The sequence below is a fragment of the Panthera tigris genome, chromosome D4 (assembly GCF_018350195.1).
Source record: "Panthera tigris isolate Pti1 chromosome D4, P.tigris_Pti1_mat1.1, whole genome shotgun sequence".
NCBI classification, from domain to species: domain Eukaryota; kingdom Metazoa; phylum Chordata; class Mammalia; order Carnivora; family Felidae; genus Panthera; species Panthera tigris.
The window spans coordinates 3026545-3051206 of NC_056672.1; the positions used below are offsets into that span (position 1 = coordinate 3026545).

Consider the following 24662-nt stretch of genomic DNA (forward strand, 5'->3'; position numbering starts at 1 on the left):
CACTACCTACACGTCATTGTGCTGGTTCACGAGGAGCGCACGACCCCTTCTAATGTCAGGAGAATGGAACTGAGAGCCTCACTCAGGCCGTCCGCACGCCTGTCCCACTCCCGACTGGCCCTGAAACAAGTCAGGGGCCCACAGCAGAGAAAACCGCGGACCAGCAAGGGTGAGGGCTGGTTCCCGCAAGTGTGCGCGCGTCTGCACGTGTGTGTGCACACACGTGCAATGTGGGTGTGTGCGTGCACGGATCTATGTGCATGACGCACGTTTGTGCGTGCACACGCATGTGTGAGCCACACACCTGTGTGCAATGCACCCGCGCACACCCACACGTGTATGTGCACCTGTGTGCGTTCACGTATACACATACCCGCATGTGTGCATATGTTCGTGTGCACGTGTACGTACATGTGTGTGTGTACACGCACACGAGGTGTGCGTGCACTCTGCCACACCATAAAAATTCTCATCTGGGGTTCCCAGATGTGATCGGCGACCGCGAGCTGGGGACCCGTGAGACAGACACCAGGGGACCAACCGTCTCTGGCAACAGGGGTGGGTCACAAAGGGGACACCGCTCCTCCCCCATGGAGGGCGGGGCTATCAGCAGCAGCAGGGGTGAAGCAACTCTAAACGCGCACGGACCAGCCCGAACTCCCGGGGGTCTGTGGAGGGGCTTCCGGGTGACTGCTGTGGACAGTGTCTCAGGACCCTGTTTCGGGTCCGCCCAGGCAGGGCCGGCAAAGTCACTCTCCCTGAAAAACCCGCAGCTCAGACAGCACAGGACATGCACCTGCCCACACCTTCCCTTCCCAGCTGGGATCAGCCTTCTCACCTGCCCCCACGCTGCCCCCCCGCTGCCGCCCGACCCTGTGACCCTGGGCCCTTCTCCACCCCCTTGCCTGCCCCCAGGCTGACCCCCTCCGTCCCAGTTCCCATCCCCACCCCCATCCCCACCCCCAGGCTGGCCCACAGCCCCCGTGTCTGCCCCCGGGCTGACCCCCCCCCATCTCTACCCCCAGGCTGACCCCCGTATCTTCACCCCCAGGCTGACCCTCCCCACCCCACCCCATCCCTTCCCCCAGGCTGGCCCACAGCCCCCGTGTCTGCCCCCGGGCTGATCCCCCCCATCTCTACCCCCAGGCTGACCCCCGTATCTTCACCCCCAGGCTGACCCACACCCCCGTGTCTGCCCTTGCCCCCAGACTGACCTCCCACTCCACAGCTGTCCCCCCACACTCGCCGTGCTTTTCCCTGAATGATGCCCCAACCCCGGCCCTCCTCGCCTGCCCCCAGGCTGGCTCCTCCCCCACCCCCCAGCAACCTCGCCCCACCCCGGGCTGTGGGGCCAATGTTACCACCTTGCAAAACTGGCCCTGTCCCCTCAAGACTCAGGGCGGGTCGCAGAAGCTCTTCAGTCCCGTGCAGAACAGTTCACCGTTTCCCCAGAACTTACAACAAGCCCTGCGACGATGACCCAGCCCCACCGCGAGGCGTGCGCTCAGCCCTGGAGCCGGGTCCCGCTGGCCCCACCTGGCGGGACGGCCGGACGCCTGCTCACCCTCTACCGCCTCGCAGAGACAAGCCACGGGGGCGTCCCGACACGCCTCGACCCTCGTTCCCTCGCCTGACCCCGGCCACGCGTGCGCCAGGCACGGGCCTCCGGGAGCAGACGGACGGCAGTGGGGCCGTGGACTTACCAACCGGCCCACCCGTCGGAGGGCCGGCAGGTGCAGAGATGGGCGGGGGGCCTGCAGAGGGGCGGCGGGGACTGCCCCGGCAAAGAGGCCACGCCACCTGCACGACATCACCAGACCCTCCGCACGCGGCTGTAGACAACACGTCTCCTCCTGGGAGGTGTGTGGCGCCTGCAGACGTCCCCGGCCCCGGCTCAGCTCTGGGGACAATAAACCGCTCTCCTCCACTGGCCTGACTTTTCCCGGCGGCTCCTTCCGGGGCGGCCACTGGACGTACCAGGCTGGACGCTGGCTCGTGGGGGACAGTGGGGCCGCCCTGGGAAATGGCTGGCGCGCCCCACGGAGTATGTGCCTCCCGGCCGTCTCAACGGGGCTGCCGGTGCCACGGGTCTCAGCCCCAGACGTCACCCCCAGACGGGCTTCCAGAGTGCCAGAGGACAGCACTGACACCGGCAGGTCATTTGCAGTGCCACGGACACGGGTGGAGGCGTGAGAGGCAGTTAGGGAAAGCACTGGAACAGCACTGCCTTAACTGGAACCTACTCGTGTCCTTCTTTCCCCAGCTTACAAAACCGTCCCACCTCCGAATGAGCCCCAGCATGCTTAACTCCCTAATATGGAAACGTAAATGAAAATAAAATACCCACAGGGGCGCGTGGGGGCTCAGTCGGTTAAGTGTCCGACTTCGGCTCAGGTCTGTGGGTTCGAGCCCCACGTCAGGCTCTGTGCTGACAGCTTGGAGCCTGGAGTCTGCTTTGGATTCTGTGTGTGTGTCTCTCTCTCTGCCTCTCTGTCCGTCCCATGCTCGTGCTCTGTCTCTGTCTCTCAAAATTAAATAAAAGTTAAAAAAATAAAAAATAAAATACCCACAGACTGCAACGAGGCGGAGAGAAATTTAAAAGATGGCTGGGGGCTAGCAGGTGCTGGTGAGGGCAGGGTGGGGGTTACCAAGGGCGAGCCTCAGTTTCCTGCCCACGGAGCGCACTCCTACCTCCCAGGGACTCGGGCAGCCCTGGGGCGCAGCGAGGGCACAGGAGCCTAGCAGAGCAGCGCCCCAGCCCGACAGGGCAGGTGTAAGTAAAAACACCTATGTGGGGGCACCTGGGTGACTCGGTCGGTTGAGCATCCGACTTAGGCTCAGGTCATGATCTCACAGTTCAGGAGTTCGAGCCCTGCGTCGGGCCCTATGCTGACAGCTTGGAGCCTGGAGCCTGCGTCAGATTCTCTCTCTCTCTCTCTCTCTCTCTCTCTCTCTCTCTCTCTCTCTGCTCCTCCTCTGCTCATGCTTGCTCTGCCTCTCTCAAAAATGAATGAACATTAAAAACAATAAAAAAAACCACGTGTGTGTATGACCAGGCAATAAACACACAAAGTGCTGAGTACTCCTAGAGGTAAAGCTGTGTTCACCAAAACTGCCCCAGCAAACCGGTGAAGCGGGTCCTTGTGACAGTGCCGCGGGGCAGACCCAGGCCAGAGCGACACAGCCTTGCCAGGCCGGCCACCAAACGGAAGTCACGTAAAAGGAGGAAGGGAGATAGGGGCTTTCCTTCTGTTTTTAAACCAAGCTGGTTTTTCTCTTTCCCCTGAAACTGGAAACACATGGTTGAAATGAAGATTAATCACAAAATAGTCGCCAGCGAGGGACGCGTGGCATACAGAACCTTCCTTTCTCCTTGGACCTCACCGACAACCCCCCTGCACCCCTGGAAGAGAAAATGGAGCTCTTCAGTGCCTCCAGGGGCTGGTGGCCCGGAGAGAGCCAAAAAAGAAACACAGGGCAGGCGGGGGTCAGGGTGGGATGTGGCAAGACGGGCCGTACCCCGATCTTTGCCCCCGAGAGCACACACAGAACTGGGACCCACCTTCTGCTGGATCCCACCGAAGCTTCTACGAGGTGTCAGCTTTGCTAGGCTGGGATACAGGTGTAGAAACCAAGCGATTTTACCTGTATCCTGTGCCTCTGGAAACGTCCCTCAATCCTCTCTAGGACGGAGTCTTCAGAAATCTTGGCTCAGAAAATGATGGGAAAGGAGAAAATTGAAACACTTCAATTCTCCGTGCACCTGAGCCCAGCATCACCTCCGGAGAGGAACTGGAAAGAAACTCTTGCAATTCTTTTTAACCTCTAGGCAGCTGGCTCTGACCCAGGACGGGCGTGGCATTCCTGCACTTGTGCAAACGGGAAGGGGGTAAGTGTGCGACCGCTCGCCCATAAAGGAAGTGCAAGCTGGCCGGTCCCCAACCACTGACCTGCAGAATAAGGCAACTGAGTATGACCCACAGTCATGGTTAACCATTAGCCAAAAAAGTATCAGCTATTAACTTCAGAAATGTATCTAGAACTCCCGAAACCCAGCGGTCGGGGTGGAGCCCTCAGGATGGGGAGTCGGAGTCCAGGAACATGAGAAACTGTCGAAGAGAATCAGAAGGGCAGCCCAGCAAGTCACGGCACAGGACGCGCCAAGGTGTAGAGGAAATCCATGCAGGAACCCCTCTATGACTGCAAGACCCAGCACGGTTTGTAAACCTCACAGTCAGATGCTAGCATCTTCTTGTGGTTGGAATAGCTTAGGTTTTCTTGTGCCTGAAGAGCTGGTACAGCCGTTTTTCTGGAGACAGCCTGTGAAGTGGGAGGCGTTCCCTGGAAACGGCCAATGCCCCATCCCTCCCACGCGCCCCCCACCCCCCAGTGGGACCAGTCCCGTCCACGGCACAGAGACATGCCTGTACCTGGCTCCCACATGCCCACCTATCACACACAACGTCCAGGGTCACCTGGGGCCCCTCGCTGCTGACACGTCTTGTGAACCCCGAGCAAATGAGACCCCAGGGTGCTGACTTCTGTTTGCACAGGCAGGCGGGGCACAGTGGCCACCTGGACACGCCCCAAAACACTCACGGGGACAAAGAAAGCAGATCACACGTAAGCTGGAAGTTTAGATAAACAAGATGAATGCCAAGAATTTTAAAACTGAAAAACTTCTCCCTGCTAGAAATTCAATAAGCCTGTGTCGTTTCAATAAATACAAGCCCAGGGGGGGCATTCTGCGGGTGGACAAGGCATGCGTGGTGTTCACCCTAATTTCACGGCGTCGAACAACCACGGCAGGTTTGGGCACCTGTGTGTATGTCCGTGTTCTTAAATGTCCTCTCACACGCTCGAGGACACAGCATCACCACTTCTACCCTCCGCCAAGGAGCTTCGACGCTGCGGTTCCTGCGTAAAAATAGACGCTTCCGGCCCAGTCAACGGCCAGGCCTGGGCCCCAGTTCTCCTCACCACGCCTGTTCTTTATTTCTTGACAGAAGGACCCACAAGCTATAATTAGGTACCGCCATCCTGAAGAATGCAAGAGACGGTCCTCACGCAAGCACACATCGTATCGTATTCACTACGCATCTCCTTCGACTACGCATAACGTCACGGGAGGCACATAAAAAGAATTCAACAGGCCTTTTTTTTGCAAGATAAAGGAACGAAATTAATCAGAAGTCGCAGAAATGTTTCCCTCTCACTGGGGAGAAACTTGGCCTTTTCTGCCCCCCAACACCCCCTCCCAACGGTGCAGGTGGGTGTGGGAGCCCCATCGCCCAAGCCCCTGGTGGCCGCTGTCCAGCGAGCGCTCCGACCACATTACGGAGCAGAGGCGAAGCGGGGTGTCGCATGCATGTGGCCTGTGTTCTGCAAATGTGACTTCGCCTTCCGAAAGTCCCTTATCCTTCCCCTTACTGTGGGTTTGCCCATTAAAGCCAGAGGCTACTCCCCGCTTCTGAGAAGGGCGGCTTGAGACAGGCTGGCTGTACGTGCCGCGTCCACACGCACTGGGCAACACATGCCAAGGACTCCTGAGCCAGCAGCCTTCCCCCCGGGCATTCAGGTGGCTACACCCCACGCACGCGAGAGGCCAAGGAGGAGACTACTGAATAGGAAAGCTCTGGAAACGGAGTATGCACACGTGTACTGTGTGTGCCTGAACTACTTGCGTGTAAATCATCTCATCCGCAGGAGGCGATACTATGCGGCTGCTAGGAAGAATAGAGTGGCTAAGGGCACCCGGGTGCGTCGCCGTTGGAGACGTTTATGGAGCTGGAGAGTACGATGCTGAGCGAAGTAAGCCAGAGAGAGGCAGATGCTACATTTCACTTACAAGCGGTACCTGGGCACCAGACCAGAAACAAGAAACCAGACTCTTAAACACAGAGGACAAAGCGGTGGGCCTCAGAGGGAAGGTGGGTGGGTGGCACCGGCGATGGGGACGAAGAGGTCCAAACTTCCGGTTGTAACAGCAGTGGGTCTCGGGGCTGAAAAGCATGGCCTACGGAATATCTCCAGTAACACTGTAACAACGCTGTGTGGTGAGCAGATGGGGACACTCGTCATGGGGAGCACGTGTTGAATCACGACGCCATACGCTATTAAAATGTGGTTCCCTTTTTGAAGTTTACTAAGCGGATTTCATCAAAACCCAAGTTTTCAAGAACGGCAGACCGACCTTACATTCCTTCTGGTGGATCTGACATTTGTTGGGACCTCCTGCTCCTAAGGGACTCTGACACGGAGGAAAGCGATGCCGTGTCCGTGGGTGCAGGTGAATCCCAGCTCAGGGCGCAGGGGTGGGAGAGGTGTTCCCTGCGGGCTGGCCGGAGGGGAGTGCAGGGCCGGAGGGGAGTGAACTGGGCCTTGCTCTCTGGGGTTTCCTGTGTGGCAGCATCCTGTGGGCATCCAGAGCATCCTTTGATGGCTGTTCGATGTTCCATAATTAAACAGGATAATTGTTCGATATTCACATCTTTGCCAATTTCCCACTTAAAATTCATTTTTTTTAAGTTGGCTCTGAGCCCAACATGGGGCTCAAACTCACGACCCTGAGGTCAAGAGTTGCATGCTCTACTGACTGAGACACCCCGGTACCCTTTAAAACTCATTTTGAGGGGCACCTGGGTGGCTCAGTCAAGGTGAAGCGTCCGACTTCGGCTCAGGTCATGGTCTCACGGTTCCTGGGTTCGGGCCCCGCGTCGGGCTCTGTGCTGGCAGCTCGGAGCCTGGAGCGTGCTGTGGATTGTGTGTCTCCCTCTCTCCGCCCCTGCCCAACTAGCACTCTGTCTGTCTCTGTCTCTCTGAAACTAAAATAAAAATGATAAATGTTAAAAAATAAACCCTCCTTTTAAAAGTGCTTTTAAGCAGCAAAACTCGACCCAGAAGCTCTTCCACCCGGAATGCAGAGCCTAACTCCAGAGGTCCAGGTGCCACGGGGGGAAGCCGCAGGATGGTCCTAAGGCTGTGTGCCTTCGTAGCGGGGGCAGCAAACAGGCTCAGAGCACACACCCATCGCCCCGACAGGCCTGCTTCCCTCTACGGGAAACATCGCGCATAATCCCCAGAACTTACTTTCACTCCACTCTGCTGAGCTTTTCCCTGAGTTGAGCTCTTTTCGAAAAGGCATATGTTCTCTGCTATAAAACAGAGCTGACATCTACTTTACACTTCTTTCAAGCCAATCAGATGTCTCATCCCATTGGTGATTATTCTCCCCGAACAGGAGAGGCAGCGGTGGGGGGAGATTCAGGCTTCCGGCCAGCCTGCCCGTCCAGGCCCAGGGATGCCACCTCCCAGCTGTGGGGACTAGAACAGGTCACTGACCCTCCAGTCCCCGAGCAACTCCCGTAGCTTCTCCACCACCCCAGCTACTCCCTCCATCAGCCCCTCCGCCACCCCCAGCTGCTCCCCCAGCCCCCCCACAGGCATTGATGGCTGTAAGACAGAAGGTTGCCCGCACTACCCGTATCCAACGCCCTGAAGCGCACACATGTCTGACCATAAACGCTGGACCTCTGAAGGAACCCTCAGTCTGGGCCTCAGTCAGCAACAGAAGGCCACAGCCCTGCCACACCACCCGCAGGGGTACCAGCCGTGTGTCCCCTGCTGCCCCCAGTTCCTCAGAGCCCTGAGGGGGCAGGTTTTAGGCCCCCTTGTCCAGGAGGAGAAACAGACTCACAAAGGCAGGTATGAGTCTCGAGCCTCCGACAGAGCTGGGACTGCCTCCCTCCCTCCCACGTCCTGCAATCGTCCGCAGGCCTGGTCAGCAGGTCCCCAGGCTCTGGAACTGCCCATCGCCCCGGGGACAGGGTGGACCACGGCTCAGCAGGCAGGGATGGAAGCCACACTCTACGGAAGCACATTCTGGCTCCGCGTCTCCAGGAGCTCAGGGCGGAGATGACGGGTCTCCCAACCCCATAGCGGGTCCTCCAGAAATGGTGGCTCCTTCTCTTTGCCACTTGCCAGGGAGGGAAGGTGTCGCAGAATCTGCCCGAAACCGTCCGTGATCCGGGGCTGGCTCAGGACTGCACCCTGGGCCACCCGGGGCAGCGTCCGGTCCGCGAGGTGCTCAAGCCCCCACGGGGTGTCCACACGGGGAGTGCGCACAGTTTCTCCGGGGGACCAGGCTGCTCCTGCCCCTCGTGTGGGCCTCAGTCCAGCTGCAGAACCACCAAGACGTCTCTCTTCCCAACCACAGCGGGAGGGATGGGCCCTGGAGCCCAGACGAGCCCAGGTCCGGCCGGGGATTTCTTTTTTAGGTCTAGAAAACCACAAAGTGCCACTCTCTTCGCTTTCATGCTTAGCGACTTCTCAAAAATACACGGCTGGGCTACGGAGCCAGGCCAGCTGGGCCGCAGGCCGCCATCCGGCTCACGTCGACAGAGGCTGAGCCGGGACGAGGCCCTGTCCGTGCACCCGGCCGCCCTCCGGGACGCGGACTCCGCTCTCCGCTTGGGAAAACCCGTCAGGGACCGCACACGCGCCGGCAAACGCACCAGGAAGGCCCCGGGGCCGCCCTCCAGGCAGGACACGAGGAACATCACCACGCCATCGCGTGGGGCCGCCACGCCGAACTCCCCGCGCTATTTTGGGCACACGCTCCACACACAAACATTTTGCTCCGACCCACCATCTTCTGCACCCCTCAAAGGGACCCCCGGAAATGCCAGCCGGGTCCCTGGACGCAGCTGACCGAGCGCCCTGCAGCAAAGCTCGTGACGGCCTCTTCCGACCCATGTTCAAACCACACCCACCCACACCCCCAGCGACGGCGGGTCACGCGGCCACTGTGGGCAGGTGCACTGGCACACGGAACGAGACGAGGCAACTGCCACTCCCCCAGCCCGAGGAGAAGGACGCAAATACCGTGGGCGCCTGGGATGGCCCCGGCCTCTCCACGGCCGCTCAGATGCCCACCATCCAGCCACCCGCGTACGGTCTACACCCAGAATCTCCATCATACTTCTATTTTCCGAGCAACCAGCAGACGCACACCCCAGTGTAAGCAAGACCACGGAGTGACCTTTGAGGGGAGCGCTAGGAGCCCCCATGCTGGGCCTGCTTCACTCCTCCAATCGACCCTCCCTTGTGGGTCTTCTCAGCTTCCAGATGTTTCCAGGCCCAGCTTCAGTGTCAGTGATAGGAGAGGACCACATCAAATGATGCAGGGGGGGGCCGGAAAACCCTGCTCTCGGGCGGTTGAGACAACAGTACTGGAAATACTGGAAACATCGAGTGCCCGCGTCCCTCCAGATGGCAGGAAGGTGCCTGCGAGGGACCTCTGCTGAAGGTCAAGTGAAGCCCAGACCCCAGATTCCAGGAATCCACTCTGCGGCCTCCACACAGGAAGGAGGTCTGTCTACCCCTCATATCCCGGGTCAGGCTCGCTGGACCCCGGTCCCATCCCCCATCACGTGCCCTGGAGCCTGGCCCCACAGTCCTTCCCACGGCATGGACCCCCACGGCAGGCGGGGCGTCCCCTTTCTGAGCCCCGTGTCACCTCCCAGGTGCTTCAGAACACACGAGACAGGGAAATGTAGCCACAGCTGTGTCACCGTCATGCATCAGCTCTAGGTGGGACAACCCCAGCTGAGGGGTGACCTGGCCCTCGTGGTCTCTCATCCACCCACTGACCCATGGAGGCGCCTTCCCCTCCCCCTCCCCCCCGGGACCAGTGCCAGGGAGCAGGCAGGAGCCAGCAGCACGGAGGCATGATCCACGGGAACCAAAATCAACGGAAAAATCTAGAAGAGCCTCTAGAACATTCTCACACCAGGATAAATGGGGCTGCCCCCCCACCCACTACGGCCCCGCCGGGGCATCCCTGGAGGACAGTCTTGGCCCCGACCGGTGGCCTCCTGCTTGCGGTGGCCCCTTAGCAGGGCCACGCAGGCTGGGCACCCTCATCCAGGGATAGGGACTCGGGGACACAACAGAGGAGACCCCAAACGTGGGTCCAGAACAGCACCAGCCCGAGGAGAGGCTTCTGTTTCCCATCTTTTGGGCCCCTTGTTGGTGAGACACGTGGGCTGGTGAGGGCTGAGGAAATGTGACCTCCCACGCTGCTCTCCTGCTTTCTGCCAGGGACTCAGGAAGTGGTGGGTGTGTGTGCGTGCGCGTGCACATCTACGGGCCTGGCGACTGGGGGGGCCTCGGCCTGAGGCCCCATTTCCTGCAGAACTGGACCTGGAGCCTAGCCAGCTGGCCGTGCCGCCCACGGGGCCCCCCACTCCCGGCCCTGGGCACCCTCTCTGCGAGCGCGGTACATATTTCCCAGCACACATGTGGACCGGCCAGGGGCTGGCCCCGGGGACACGCGGGGCCGTGAGCGCTGCGGCTCGGGCCTCACGGGTCCCTGACGGCCACCGCCCGGGGAAGAGCTCTGCCGGGGAGCCTGCGTCCAGCCCGCCGTCCTCACACCAGGTACAGCGTGGAGGGCACGGGGGCCTGGCCCGTGGGACCAGGTCGGCCTGTGCAGGGCCCCTTGGGGGAGGGCTGCGGCCCTGTGGACTTGGGGACGCCTGGGGGCCGACCACAGACTAACGCGGCCGTGTCCCCCTTGGTGAACGGCCCCTCCCTGGCTGTAGCACCCGCTGCCAGGCCTCACCCGGGCACTTCTCCCTTCCCGCGACCACACACACACGGACGCGGTCAAGACACAAAGGCGCCACCACTGCTCCCCGGGAGTCCCTCTGGGCTCACGCTCAGTGCCTCCCAGTCATGTCCCTGCGAGGACACCTGCGCAGCCGCGTGCCGGACACAGCAAGGGACGTGGCCCAGGCCTGCAACTGCCCACCGAAGGCCGAGTGCAGGCAGGGCTGCCCCAGGGGAGCCGCTGGGCAGCAGACAGGGAGGCGGACCTCGGCCGGGCACCAGGCACGGCTCCCAACAGGGCTCAAACGCAAGCAGGTGCAGGAGAACCCCGAGCCTCGCTCCAGATTGGGGGGGGGGCGGAAACTGAGACACAGCCCCCGGCCCCCCACTCAGCCCTCCACCTGTACAGGGACCCCACAGCGCGTCCAGCCCTACCTCCAGGCACGGGGTGCTGGGCACCCCTGGAGAGAGAACCAGACCCCAGCCGGGCTGGCCCTGGGGCGACCGGGAAAAGCAGACGGCTCCTCTGGTCTTTGGGCCTGGTCAGCAGCCTGCGGCTTCCCCAGGGGCTGTCGTGGCCCCGCCCCACCTGCCTCCGGGTCCCTCAAGGACCCTCTAGTCCCGGAAGCTCTGGGCCCGGAAGCTGATGCGCTGTGTGGGGGGGAGGGGCGGGGAGAGGCTTGCAGAGCACACAGCACATCCACCCACCAGGCCCCTGACCACCAGGCCCCGGCGGGGAGGCAGCCCCTGTCCTCGCCTCCCCACACCCCTGGCTCCCCGAGCTTCCGCAGGCGGCAGCCGCCCCCCACCCTCCCGGTGCCTTTACCCTCAGCCTGTGAGATGCCAAGGAGACACAGCTGGGGGCCGGACCTCCCCATCTTCCCAGCACGAGCCCCCTCGGGTGGGAAAAAGAGCTGGTCAGGTCACCGAATCACACCAGGGACGTGCTGGCTGCTTCTGGGGGCTCTTCTATCCACGCGATGAACCAGGGACCACTGTCCTCATCACCATCCCTGTTTCATAAGAAAACCAAGCCCTGGACACTTCCGGAGGTCATGCCAGCAGCCAGCAGTGGATTCAGAGCCTGAAACCTGGTGTTTTTCCCCAGACTGTCCCCAGCACCACCTTAGGACTCCCCAGGACCGGAGAGCAAACGCCCCTCCTATGCAGGAGAACTTGACCTGAGGTAGGAAACACACCTGGCCTAAATGGGCACTTTTAAATCCAGCTTCCCACCAACATCTTAAACGTGCTTCAAATTAGGGGCACAGCAGGTGCGTCATAAAGGACTGTCTGAGGGGGTGCCTGGGTGGCTCAGTCAGTTAAGCGCCTGACTTCAGCTCAGGTCATGATCTCAGGGTTCTTGAGTTCGAGCCCCGTGTCGGGCTCTGTGCTGACAGCTCAGAACCTGGAGCCTGCTTCGGATGCTGTGTCTCCCTCTCTCTCTGCCCCTCCCCTGCTCATGCTGTTTCTCAAAAATAAAGATTAAAAAAATAATGACAAATAAATAAATAAAGGACCGCCTGAGCGCGGCGGCCGGCACACCGACCCCCCCCCTCCCCGGGAGTCTGGGAAGCGTGCCTTTCCAAATAAACACCAGGCACCGCACGACCAAATAACTGACCCCAACAGATGACCGCACAGGGAATGAAGGGCAGCAAGTCTCGTGCTCAGAACGAGGTCCCCATGTGTGTGTTCAATGTCAAGCTGTCTCAAGACGGGGACGTACGCTCAGATGACAATAAACCCTCATTAAAACAAACGCTGTATCAGCACCTCCAAGGCTGCCGCTCCTCCCTGATGGCCTGGTGGTGGTGGCCGGGGGGGGGGGGCAGGGGGCGGCTGAGAGGGTGGCCCTGAGGGAGGTGGGCATGCCTTGCTGCCCAGGAAAGGCCCCAGGCTTGGGATGGCAATCCCAGCCACAGAGAGGGCACTCATCACAAAATTTCAGAGCCGGACGGATTTTTCCACAATAATCTGTCACCTTACAGACAAATGTGAAGCACGTGCCCGAGCTTGCCCGACCCCCCTGTCCACCCCTCCCCCAATCCAGTCCCTGGGGCCACATCTCCTCTACCCTGAAAAGCCAGAGGAGAGGCACGCTGGGCGGCCCCTCACATACACACCTGCATGGACCCTGTGTCAGTGAACTGGGGCCCCTCAATCTTTTTTTTTTTAAATATTTATGTTTGAGAGAGAGACAGAGACAGAGCGTGAGCAAGGGAGGGGCAGAGAGAGAAGGGGGGGGAGAGAGAGAGACAGACAGGATCTGAAGCAGGTTCCAGGCTCCGAGCCGTCAGCACAGAGCCCGAAGCGGGGCTCGAACCCACAAACCTGGAGTTCGTGACCTGAGCCGAAGTCAGACGCTTAACCGACTGAGCCACCCAGGTGCCCCAAGGGCCCCTCAATCTTGAGTGGGAAACAAGTTACTGCCTGTCCGGGGGTGCCTGCCGCCAGGCTGCAAAACCCACCCGGTGAGGGCAGAGCAGCGGCCAGGCTCTCCCGAGGACTCCGACAAGCGCCGGAGGCCTGTGTCCTCGGCCTCAGCAGTTCAGAAGGACGCCAGCCGGGAACGCTGACGTCCACGCGGCCTCATCAGCGAAGACTTATCGTCTAAATGCGTAGCCGTCAGGACCCGGCTAAGTAACATCACAGCACGCTGTGCAGGCGACACAAACCATCCGGTCAACGCTTACGGACGAGGACGGATGGACACAACGTATTATTAAATGCACGGAGGACAGGATACAACAGCACCGAACGTCCGCTTACTCACGTCAAAAGCAGTCGGGGAGGCTCACGCCCTGCGCGGCCCAGGCTGGCCCCCGCCCCAAGCACCCAGCACCGACGCACGCAGACTCCGCGATCCCGCCGGGGTGGCGCTACCTGCTTTTCAGGTGAGCCCGCCGCGGCCAGGTGCACCTGATCTCCGGGCCCGGCGCCAGGCCGTGACCACCTGTCACGGGGATGGGTGGGGGATGGGTGCCAGCTGCAAGCAGCACCTAGTTCTGGGCCAGCGACCTCAGGGGCATTTCTAAATACCTTCTTCGGACTCTGTCTCCGGATTTCTCTTATATCCGAAAATGCACTTTTCAGCGTTTCTCCTCCAGAACAACCATGCTGTTTGCAAACATCTGCAGTGTCCCCAGATTCTGTCTCTCAGCCTCTCAGGCTACCCTGCAGTGAACGGGGAGGCGGCCTGAGCTCCCAGGAACGCATTCCCGCCACATTCAGGGACACCTGTGTCCCCGTGGCCCCCTCTGCCGGGAGGGGCCATTCACGGCTTCATCTCTCCGCGGTCAAAGCCTCCTCCTCCTCCACGTCCGTGTGCCCTGCCCCGCCCGCCGAGGGCTGGCCACCCATTTACCCGCCAAGAGGGATGAACAGGAGCCAGGGCATCAGGGCCTGGCCGCCCAGGTTCGAGCCGTGTGACCCGGGCCACCTACGTGCTCTGGCCCTCAGGTTCTGAGCTGTAAGACAGAGCTGGCCTCACGCGTGCGCGGGCTTTTATAAGACCCCTCACTCGGCACAGAGGACAGGACTGCTGCTGTCCGTGATGACGTGATTCAGACCTAGCACAAAACGGGGTCTGCTGAGCCTCTGGGGAGAGGGTCCCATCGCAGCAGAGCCGCAAAATGACCACCTGCCAGGTTTCAGGTTGAGCTCTTTGTACACCTCCCTGCCCCCCCGCCCCCCCCAGGAAAGAGCTCAGAGCGGGAGAGCTTGCCCTCAGCGCCAAGGAAAGCCACCTCGTCATCGCGCTTCTGTGTGCTCCTGTCTCCGCCTCTGACCCTCAGGTCCAGTCCTAAGGGATGTCACCGGGCAGAGCGGCACCTGCTCACTCAGGGGCCCTGACAACCAGAGCTGCTGGCGTGAATACTGACCCAGGCAGGGACCTGACATTCACACTCTAAGGCAGAAAGAGGGAGAAGACCCGGGGGTGGGGTGGGGCGGGTGGTCGGGGTCACACAGGAAGCCAAGTGGAGGCCGAGGCCAGGAGGGAGGTCCCCCGTGGGTGCACCCTGCACAGGCCCCGGGGCCTGGAAAGTGAGGCCTGCGGGAGCAGAGCCGGCTGCCTCGGACACCGCACTCCCCAGAAGGCACGTTCCTGAGATGTCTAGTAACGGGCATGAGCCGGCCGGCTCCCCGGGACGTGGCAGTCTCTCGGGGGATATAAAGCAAAGGGCCCTCCCCACCCTCAGGCGTGGCTGCCACAGGATCTCAGAATTGGTCAGTGGTTGGACCGTGAGCCTCGGAAGAGAGAAAGTGTCACCAGCACCCACACAGCCAGCGGGCTGGCACAGAGCCATCCCCCAACAGCCAGGCACAGGGCTGCCCCAGGCTGGCCAGGCACAGCTCCTGCCCTGCCTCGGTTTCTCCATCCCTCCACCCACATCTGCCGAGGCCCACGCCGGCCTACCCACCTGAGGCAGGCCTGACCCCCCCCCAACACTTGCAGTCGGGGGAGGGAGCCCTGAATGGCCGTCACGGGAGGACCCGGGTACACACCGCACACTGGCCTTTGCAAACAAGACAGAATCAGGGGTCAGGCCGGCAGACTGTGGTCAGAGCAGACCGGGTGGCTTCTCCGTGATGCTCTGGGCCGCTGCTTCGCACACCCGGAGGAGAGCCAGGAGGGGACCCTAAGGGGGACCTGGGGGCCCAGATCTGAGGGGGTGCTGTTAACAGGGGGCACAATCACAGCCGCCTCAGTGAGAGCCCAAAACACTAAGGCACACGCGGTGGGGGCCTTTCCTAATGACAGCACCGCGAGCAAACAAAACGCCAGCCGGGCTGACCGCGTACCCCGTGACAGGTGAGCCCGGCCGTGTAGACAGAAATACACGCCCGGACCACAGCAGGTGCAGCCCCGAGACCGCGGCCGTCAGTGCTTCCTCCCCGCAGCTCCTGCCCCCATTCGGGGTTCGGCACCCCAAGTCGAGACAGATGGAGGGCCCGCCGGAAGAAGCGGACACAGGGGCTCAGACGGGTGCTGGCACTCCCACGTTCCGGGAGGCAGAAACACAAGGTGACGGCGTCCGCACACGTTGAATTCAAGGGGCTTGAGAAACCGCCCTCGCGAGAAAGACACCCTGGCCCCTTGTCCTCTGAAGCGGGAAATGCACTCCCCGTGTGAAGGACCCCCCCCTCCAGGAGGGGGAAGGCACCCGCGTCACCAGAGACCGGGAACGGGACCGAGAAGGCTGCAGAGCGGGACGGCGCTCCCGGAGCCCAAACCCCCCGTTTCTTTGTCCAGGCGGCCCGAGAACTGCCTGCTTTGGTCACTTCTTAGCGTCTCAGATCTTTGGGGCTCCCCTGTTCACGAAATTCCACTTGCTTTTCTCCTGTTGACATGTCTTCTGCCGATTCTAGATCGCTGGAGCATCATGTTCCCTCCCACAGGGAACGGGCACCCTGTCAGCCGCGTCAGAGGTGCCTCCCGTGCCCTCCAAGGTGACCGGGCTCCACAGCCTGCCCCAGGCACCCAGGGCCCAGCACTCAGCCCTTGACCTCTCCGTGACTTGTCTCGAGGGGACACAGGAGTGGCAGGAAGGTCACACGGCTCCCTGCACATGGAGCGAGGGGCAGGGTCCAGCAGGGTCTGCTCCCTTCTAGAACCTTCTGCCCCCGGTGACTCTGCCCTTCCGCCAGGGCCAACTCCGTGAGTGGAGAATGCACACAGCACTGCCCTCAGGGGTCAGGGCTGACACCTGTCGCCAGCCGTTTGAGTTTCCGGGCTGGCAGACCCTGGCCGGGAGACACAGTAAGACTTCTGAAAAATCGCTCGGGCTGCCCGCCTGGTCAGTCACAGTCAGCCTCGTCCACCTGGTTCCTGCCCCGTGGCTGCCCCCTCCCACCACCCCACCACCCCCAGGGACGCCCAGTGGAGGGCCGGTCAGGGTCTCCGCCCCCGTGTAGGCCGGACTCCAGGAAGTGAGGCCGTCAGGAGGGTGCTGGCTGCTTTCTGGAACAAGAACCCCTCTTCACCCCTCTTCCCACCAAGACTCCCGGCCACACACTCCAGGCTGAGGTCCAGAAGAGCCCTGAGGTGAGGTCGGCCACTATATGTGTGCTTGGTGTGCATGTGCGTGGTGGCCGTGTGGGAGGTGTGTGGGGTGTGTGTGTGGCATGGCTCTGTGCCTCTGTGTGTGCGTGTTCTGGAACCGGGCGGGAGCTGACAAGCAAGGGGAGTCCAGGGTCAGAGCTGGGGGACAGCTGAGCCGTGGTTCTCCACGGGTCTGGGAGAGGCAGCTGACGTGGGCTTCCCCTGAAGGCCCCCCTGGGGACATCAACAGTGACTGGCGGGGAGTGTCACGTTTCTCGCTCCTATATGATGCCACCTCCCCCAAACTCGAGGTTCAGATCGTACCCTACGCGTGGCACTTCCCCCCAGACCCGAGTTCGGGGACAGTGGGGGTCCCGCGTCCTGCGATCGGGCCCGCGGGAGGGGGCCGGGGGCCAGGTGCTGGAGAAAGGCTCCAACCATCTGGCTTTCAGGACTTTCCAGAAGAAGCCGGAAGCAACCGGAAATAAATCCGCCGGCCTTGCTGACACAGAGCTAGTCCTCAGCCGCAAGGTTGGCAGCCGCACGTGTCCCCCGCAAACACGGAGCTGGAAAACAGGCACCCCAAGTCGTGAACCGTGGCCGAGGAAGGAGGGGGTCTGACATCTGGGGTCCGACGGGGGCTGCGTGTGGAACGGAAAGGTCAGGATGAGCTGACGGGCGTACAAGCCAGCCGGCCTCACGGGCGAGGACACACGGGGACCCGTGACGGGGCACAGTCCGACCAGGGCAGTGTGGCAGCAGCGGGGCACCCAGGGTCGGCCGCGGGCTCTTGCATCTGGAACCCGCAGCCGCCCTCACGTGCACCGGGGGCTGCTGGCTGCGTCTGCCCGGATCGGCCGCTGCCCGTGTGGCCCCGGGGAAGCGCTCTCCCAGGCCCCGCTCACGCCTCCTCTGCGCGTGCACCCGGGGCCTGCCCGTCCAACTGACCCTGACGGCACGACACCCCGTGCACAGCGCTGGCCGGGTCCCTGGGGCAGGAAGGGGTCTGGCCGGCCTGGCCCAGCGACGCCCCATCCCTCTCAGAGAAGCTGAGCCCCACACACGTCCCAAGACACACGCCGTCCCCTCCCGGGGTACGGTCCTCCACCGGCGGGACGTCGGCTACTCTCGAGCTGCTGCCGCCGCTCTACGCACCAGCTGCGCCCACGCCTACAGGGAGCGGCTCAGAGCTCCGTCCCAGACCAGCAGCAGGAGCGAGCGGGGTCCTGGGGGCACACGCACGTGGGTCGCCCCCCACGGCCCCCGTCTGCACAAGCCCTCCAGGTGATCCTGAGACACGCTACGGTCCGAGCACCACCACGTCTTCTCCACTGCGTGGCCACGTTCGTGGCTGTGTCCCTGTAAATGGACGCGAAGCTTCTCTGAGCGCAAGACCGCACCCCGAGGGGCCTCGTTGGCTTCCTACGGCTGAAAATCACCACCAACTCAGTGGCTTCACACGACACAAATCTGTTACACAGCAGCTGGGCCAGCACCCACGAATCGGCTGGGTCCTTCTGAGGCTCCGGGGGGGAAATCCATTCCCTTGCCTTTCCAGCTTCCTGAGGCCACCACCTTCCTGGGCTCATCTCGTCCCTTCCTCTGTCTTCAGGAGCCAGTGAAGAGGGTCAGAACAGGCCACGCCCAGGCAGGCCACTTTGGCAGAAGGATTATTTTCAGCTGAAGGCAACTGAGAAAATAGCGTCCTGCATAAAAGCCGGACACAGATTTCCCTTCGGAAAAGTGTCCCTGAGAAGGCACCAAGATGACTCTGCAGACCGGACCTTACGAAACATCCCTTACTTACCAGTTTCCTAGTCACCTGCCCACAATTTACGGCCCCTAGGAGCCCAAACCGCCTTCCCTTTATCTCGTCGCTTACCAATTTATTGCCCTTGGTTACAACGCTACACAAACCCCAAGTCTAACTGCTTCCTTGGGTTTTTACCTCTTTTCTGAAAAGCTCCTGTGCATGTGACGGTATTAAAACGTAGGTGCCTTTTTTCCTGTTAATCTGTCATTTGTCAGTTTAATTCACAGGCCCCACTGACCGGATCTAAGAGAGTAGAGGAAAAGCTTTTCTCTCCCTTCACCAGCAGCACCCCCTCTCCTCTCTGCCCTCTTGACTCTCTCTCATTTAGGAACCTTGTGATTACATTTAGGCCCCGCCCAGAGAATCCAGGATAATCTCCCCATCTCAAGAGCCTGAACTTAATCACACCTGTGAAGTCCCTCCACTGGTAACATACAGTTGACCCTTCAACAACACGGGTTTGAACCGCACCGTCCACCTACACGTGCATTTTTTTTTTCAATAGATACAGTCTCCTCCTGTAAATGTCTTTTCTCTTCCTTACCATTTCCTTAATGACGGTTTCTTTTCTCCAGCTTCCTTTACTCTAGGAACACAGCACAGGATACAAGCAACATGCAAAATAAGTGTTAATTGGCTGTTGATGGTATCAGTCAGGTTTCTGGTCAACACTCAGTATATTAGTAGTTAAGCCTTTGCAGAGACGAAAGTTATACACAGATTTCCAACCGTGCGGGGGTCGGTGCCCCCAACCCCCACGTTGTTCAAGGGTGAACTGTAGTCACAGGTTCCAGGGATTTGGACATGGATGTCCACAGGAGCCGGTCTTCTGCCTCCTGCAGGCCCCTACAGACCCCTCCTGCTCTTTGGTAATGTGGCCCCGTATGGGCACACCTCCTGGGTTCTGTTTCTAGAAAACAAATTACTTTTTTTGGTGGACTTCTGATTTCTTGATGCTGAGAAGTAATCAACACGTGATTTTTCATTCTGGGAAGTCCAAACATAACCGGTCTGCCTTCTGAGAGCTCTGAGCTCCCCTGGGGGCTCCCTGCAGGACGGTGGGGAGGGGTTCCTGCACTGCGTGGGAGGTGCCAACACAGATGGGCACGCTGGGAAATCAGGAGAAGGGCACCCTTCAGGTAAGGTTTGTTAGCTTTAAGAACTGCTGGTGGGATAAAGATGTAAGAGACTCTTCACACGAAATGCAAAACAACCAGGAAACCGACACATTCCAAGGCAATCTTGGCCAGAGCGGTCATTCAAATGCAAATTTTACCCCAATTCTAGAAGGCTAACAAGCACCCTGTGGAGAGCCCCTCCAGCCTGAATTCCAAGCTCAGAACAAGCCCCAGCAGCTCCCAGACCCCGGGCTCTCCCCGCACAGCATCTTTTCAGGAGGCCCCTAAACACCAGCGGCCTCTTCAAGCAGGCGCAGTGGGTTTCCTGGTGCTTCTGGCCCTGTCCCACAGCCCCGCCCCCCCGGGACTGCACCTGCTCCAGGTCTCCAGGCCAGACTGGACAGGGCGCCTGGCGTGCACGTGGCTGTGCCCACCACGACCCAGCCCAGACCCTGCACGGCAGCCGCACCGCTCCCCTGCACAGAGCTGCCAGGGTCGGCAGCCTGGCCTACACATCCCACCCACGCCGGCCCTCCCCAGCGCCGTCCCTGGACAGCCAGGCCTGGTGTCCCCTGCCCCCGGCCATTCCCACGGCGCCCACGGCCTTCACCAGCTTCCTTGAAGAGTATGCACGAGATGCGTCCAAGGGGACCTGAATCAGCCCCCCAGGCGGGGACCCGGGACAACGCCCAGGCCAGCAGAGCGCCCGCCCAGAATCACGCCTGCTGGCCAGCGGGACAGACAGACGGACTTCTCACGAACAGGCTCCTCCGGTCCTCGGGAAGGGTGGCTGGCCATTCGTGCCTCGGTCACGGGGGCCAGAAGGATGCCGGCCTCCTTACTCAGCTGTCTCCTCCTCCTCCCCTGAGCCAAGACATCCGGGAAAACGACAGCCCGTCGTCCGTCCGTACGCAGGTCTGATGACACACACAGGTGTGCCAGGGACCCAGCTGCCCTGTGCACAGTCCCCAGCCAGCCAGGCGGGGCTGGCCGCTAGCACTCCCGTTCCTCGGGGGGTCAAACACCACCACACGCGGCAAACACTCAGCAAGATCGAGCTTGGATTTTCACACATTCTCGTACCCAGGGCTTTGGGCAACCTCTGGGTTTTCTAGTGGAACGTGACAAGTCATGTCCTCTGTAAAACAGGAAAGAAGGAAACACACTGGACGTCTGGCCGCCCGCCAAACCCCTGCCGCCCGCCCGGCCAGCCTCACCTCTCCCGGGGCTGCGCTCCTGCACTGGCCATGGGAGGACGGGGCTCAGGACCCCACCGGCCCAGCCCTCGCTGCCTCCGGGGACCTCTGCTGCAGGGGCAGGGGCGTGGGTCCTGACGCGGGGGAGGGGGAGTCTCGGGGACGAGCCTGGGCGGGGCCCGCTGGGACCAGCCTCGGGGACCACAAGGCGCTCTTCAGCAGCGGGACAAGGCGGTGCGGTGAGCCTCCCTCGGGCCGTGGAACACGCTTGCCCCATTCTCATCCCTATCAATGGCGGGCTGTGCACGATGTGGGCTCGATTGTTCTTGTGTGTGGGCCCATTCAGGGCCCAGGCTGAGGAAGGAGAAGGGGTGTGCTCCCCCAGGAGAAAGGCCACTTAGAGCCACGTGAGGACACACAGTAAGTGTCCGAGGGTCCTGCAGGCCAGGCCACCGTGGTTACCGAGGGCCTGGGGCTCCGGGACGAGGACAGGCGAGCTTGCAGTCCCTGAGGGGCCCCTCCGAGCATCCGGCCTTGGAAACGGGGCGGGTCGGGGCGCCTGGGCTTGCAGTCAGGGCAGATGAGGCAGGGACGTAGGCGGAGCACCTGCACATCGCGGGCCACGGCACAGCTGGGCAGAGCGCGACTCACCCGGGGAACCAAACTAAGTGCTGGCGAGGGACCGGCGCCGCCTCCTGGCCCCTGAGGGTGCACCTCACCCACAGCGCTGGCGTCCGTGTGACCCTGCAGGCCTGGAGACAGACACCCGGAGGGGACGGTGGCACCCACCCTGGTCTCGAACAAGCCCAAGGACACGGGCAGTGGGCGGGCAGGCTCCCACAGAAGCCGCGGGCGACCCCACCCTCCACAAGAGGAGGACGCGGGCCTGGGACACAGCGGTGCTCGGTGACATTGGACACTGACCTACGTGTGCCCCCTACAGCCTGTGCTGACTCCCGTCACAGCGGTCACCAGGACGGAGGTCTGGCTGATGCGTCCAGGGAAGGAAGCAGAAATGTGACCTGGACGGGCACAGGTGACCGTCACAACACGCCGGGTGCTCGAGCCTTGGTTATGAGCAAGAAAGGGATTGGCCACATCTGCGCGATGGACGGACGCTGTGCTACAGGTGCAGGGTGCAGCCTGGCAGGACAGACACTTGCTGGGTCCCCACCTCCGGGTCTAAGATCCCCGCACCCAGCACACGAAGATGAGGTCCCTCCCAGCCGGGAAGCGGATGGCCCTTGCCCCTTCTAACTGGGCGCCTAGGAACCCACGAGGCAGCCGGGGCAGGAGACGCAGTAAGATGGTGATGAGAAAAAGGAGGCAGGCCCTGCACAGAACAGGCCACCTGATTCCAGGCCCCTGTCCCCGGGGCCTCTCCCTCCTCCACCGCCCTCCCAGAGCCTCGGTGACCACACCCGCAGCACCAGGAGAAGAAGGAGGAGGAGGAAGAGGAGGAGGGGGAGGGGGAGGGGGAGGGGGAGGGGGAGAAGAAGGAAAGGCAGGGTGGCCACAGCAGGTGCAGCTCACACGGGCTCCCGTGGGTTTGGGGCAACTTTCAGGGCCTCCCCGGTCTCACGACGGCACGCGTGGGAAGTCCAAGAAGGCGCACTCCACGGCGGGGCCCGGGGAGCCGGGGGTGCTGAGCAGGTCTGGAAACCAGACGCAAGGAAACCAGACGCAAACCCCCGCATCGCAGGCTGACAGTGGCCCCAGGGACACCTGCGTTAAGAACATGCTTTATCCTGTCATTTGTGACAGACCAAGAATGTTTCTGGCCTCAAAGCTATTTTGAGACAACGAACTCCAGAATTATGTTCTTTGACTGCAATTGCATACAATTTACCTATCTTGAGACGTTTATGAAGTCTGCAGTATGCATTGCAATTTGAGGATGTTTTCACAAACTTACAGTCCTGCGCTGGCTAATTACAGAACAGGATGTTTTGAACTGGATCCCATTTCCATCGAAAAAGTGCACTTGACTCCAGGCTAGCTCAGCAGGCACATCTCAGGACGACTGCAGGCCCTGGGGTTCACCCGGAGCTCAGGAAGAAGCAAGAGAAGTGTCTACTATTAATTTTTTTCAACGTTTATTTATTTTTTGAGAGACAAACAGAGCATGAATGGAGGAGGGGCAGGGAGAGAGGGAGACGCAGAATCCAAAGCAGGCTCCAGGCTCCGAGCTGTCAGCACACAGCCCGACGCGGGGCTCGAACCCACCACCCGCGAGATCATCACCTGAGCCAAAGTTGGACGCTCAACCGACTGAGCCACCCGGGCGCCCCATGAGTGTCTACTGTTTAAAAGCCTATTTACAGGCCAGGTACTGTACTGACTTTCCTTTACAAAAAAAGTAGCAAAGAACTCACTGCACAAATTTTCGCCAAATGAAAACAGACTTGTGTTCAGGTTCACCACCTCTCAGTACCAATTTTAAACATTAATTCAACCTACTTGGCCCATCAACACACCATATATAATTCTGCCGATGTTACCTGGTCTTAGTCACGGCCCCAAAGCACATCCTGCCTCAGCGTCCCCAAGAACAGTTCAGACAGACGATGGACCATCACCCTCTCTCTGAACCTGACCTTCGCTGGCCCACCCAGGACACAGGCTTCTCTCCCGGAGACCCCTCCCCTGCACAAAGCCCATGCAGCGCCACTGCCGTTCTCGGCCACGTGGACCCCCCTCCCCCTCGTCCCTGCCCTCTGCCGGGCACCCTCCACACATCAGCCACGCAAGCCATGCTCCACACCCTTCAAACACAGCCCAGGCCTTTCCGAGTAACATGCCCCTGACCCCCCAGGAAATCCAAGGCCTCGATGGAGAGGCCATCGCGGGGGATGTTCCAGGGGGTCTGTGTGGTGGGTGGGCCATCGTCCAGTCACGTGCCAGAACGTGAGTTCCCAGGCACAGAACCCAGAGGCCCTGAGGTGAGAGAGCCCAGCAGAGCAGGGCCGGGGACCACGTGGCCGGGGTACTGCTCTCAAGGGGGACCCTGGGCTCTGGGCACAGCCTGGACAGGTCTCTGGCTGGAGAAGGGGGTAAGGGGAACCCAGAGGAGAGAGGAAACGGTACCAACCCCTCAGGCCTGGGGGCTCCTCCTCAGGGCCGTAGGGTCCCGAATGCCGGCTCCCGAGGCACCCCCTGTGTTCACGGCTGCTTCCTGATCACTGATCGCAGCCCTTCTCATCTCAGACTCCAGTCTAACGATTCCTGCTCCTGGCTTTCCCTCCTGGGCCTGCACAAAACCCTCCTTGGCTCCTCGTCCTCCCCTCTTCCTCACAGAACGTCCTCCCCATCCTCTCCTCCTCCCAGAGAGCCTACTCCTCGTCCTCCCCTCCTCCCCAGAGGGCCTCCTCCCTGTCCTCTCGTCCTCCCCTTCTGCCCAGAGGGTCTGCTCTCCACCCTCCCTTCCTGACCACGGGGTCCTGCTCTCCGTCCTCCCCAGAGGGCCTGCTCCCTGTCCTCTCCTCCCTGGGAGGCCTGCTCCCCATCCTCCCCTCCTGCCCATGGGGTCCGCCCCCCATCCTCCTCTCCTGCCCACGGGGCCTGCTCCCCATCTTTCTCCCTAGGGAGGCTCCCAGTTCACCTTCCACTGACCTTGGAGCAGATGTACCACAATCTGCTCCTGTGGAGACTCTATCACACGGGTATTTGGGAAAGAAATAAGCCTGCCTGGCATGTGTACCCTGGTCCCCACCCACCCGTGCCTGCCACCTGTGGAGCAGGCTGGGCCACCAGCAGCCACCAAAGGAGGGCCTGCGGGGGCGGAGCAGGACTGGACAGCCCTGGCCTGCGGCAGCCGTATCCACCCACCCCACGCCTGCTCAGGCTGGTGTCTTCCTGTGGACCTGCCAGCCTTCAGC

At 61.1% G+C, this 24662-nt stretch overlaps 1 protein-coding gene across 7 annotated transcripts in view; it reads right to left on the reverse strand.

The window, feature by feature from the left end:
• The window catches only part of SEMA4D (semaphorin 4D), a 76752-nt gene that overhangs the window by 33395 nt on the left and 18695 nt on the right, over positions 1–24662 (reverse strand). For 2 of the 7 annotated variants that reach the window (XM_042965288.1, XM_042965289.1), the window contains exon 1: positions 3563–3811. The exons of 1 other annotated variant lie outside the window; for it this stretch is intronic. The gene's annotated coding sequence lies outside the window, so the exon portion shown is untranslated. Of the gene's footprint in view, positions 1–3562; positions 3812–11046; positions 11203–24662 lie in introns of those variants that run through there. 4 more of the 7 variants (XM_042965290.1, XM_042965283.1, XM_042965285.1 and 1 more) reach the window with 3 other exon arrangements.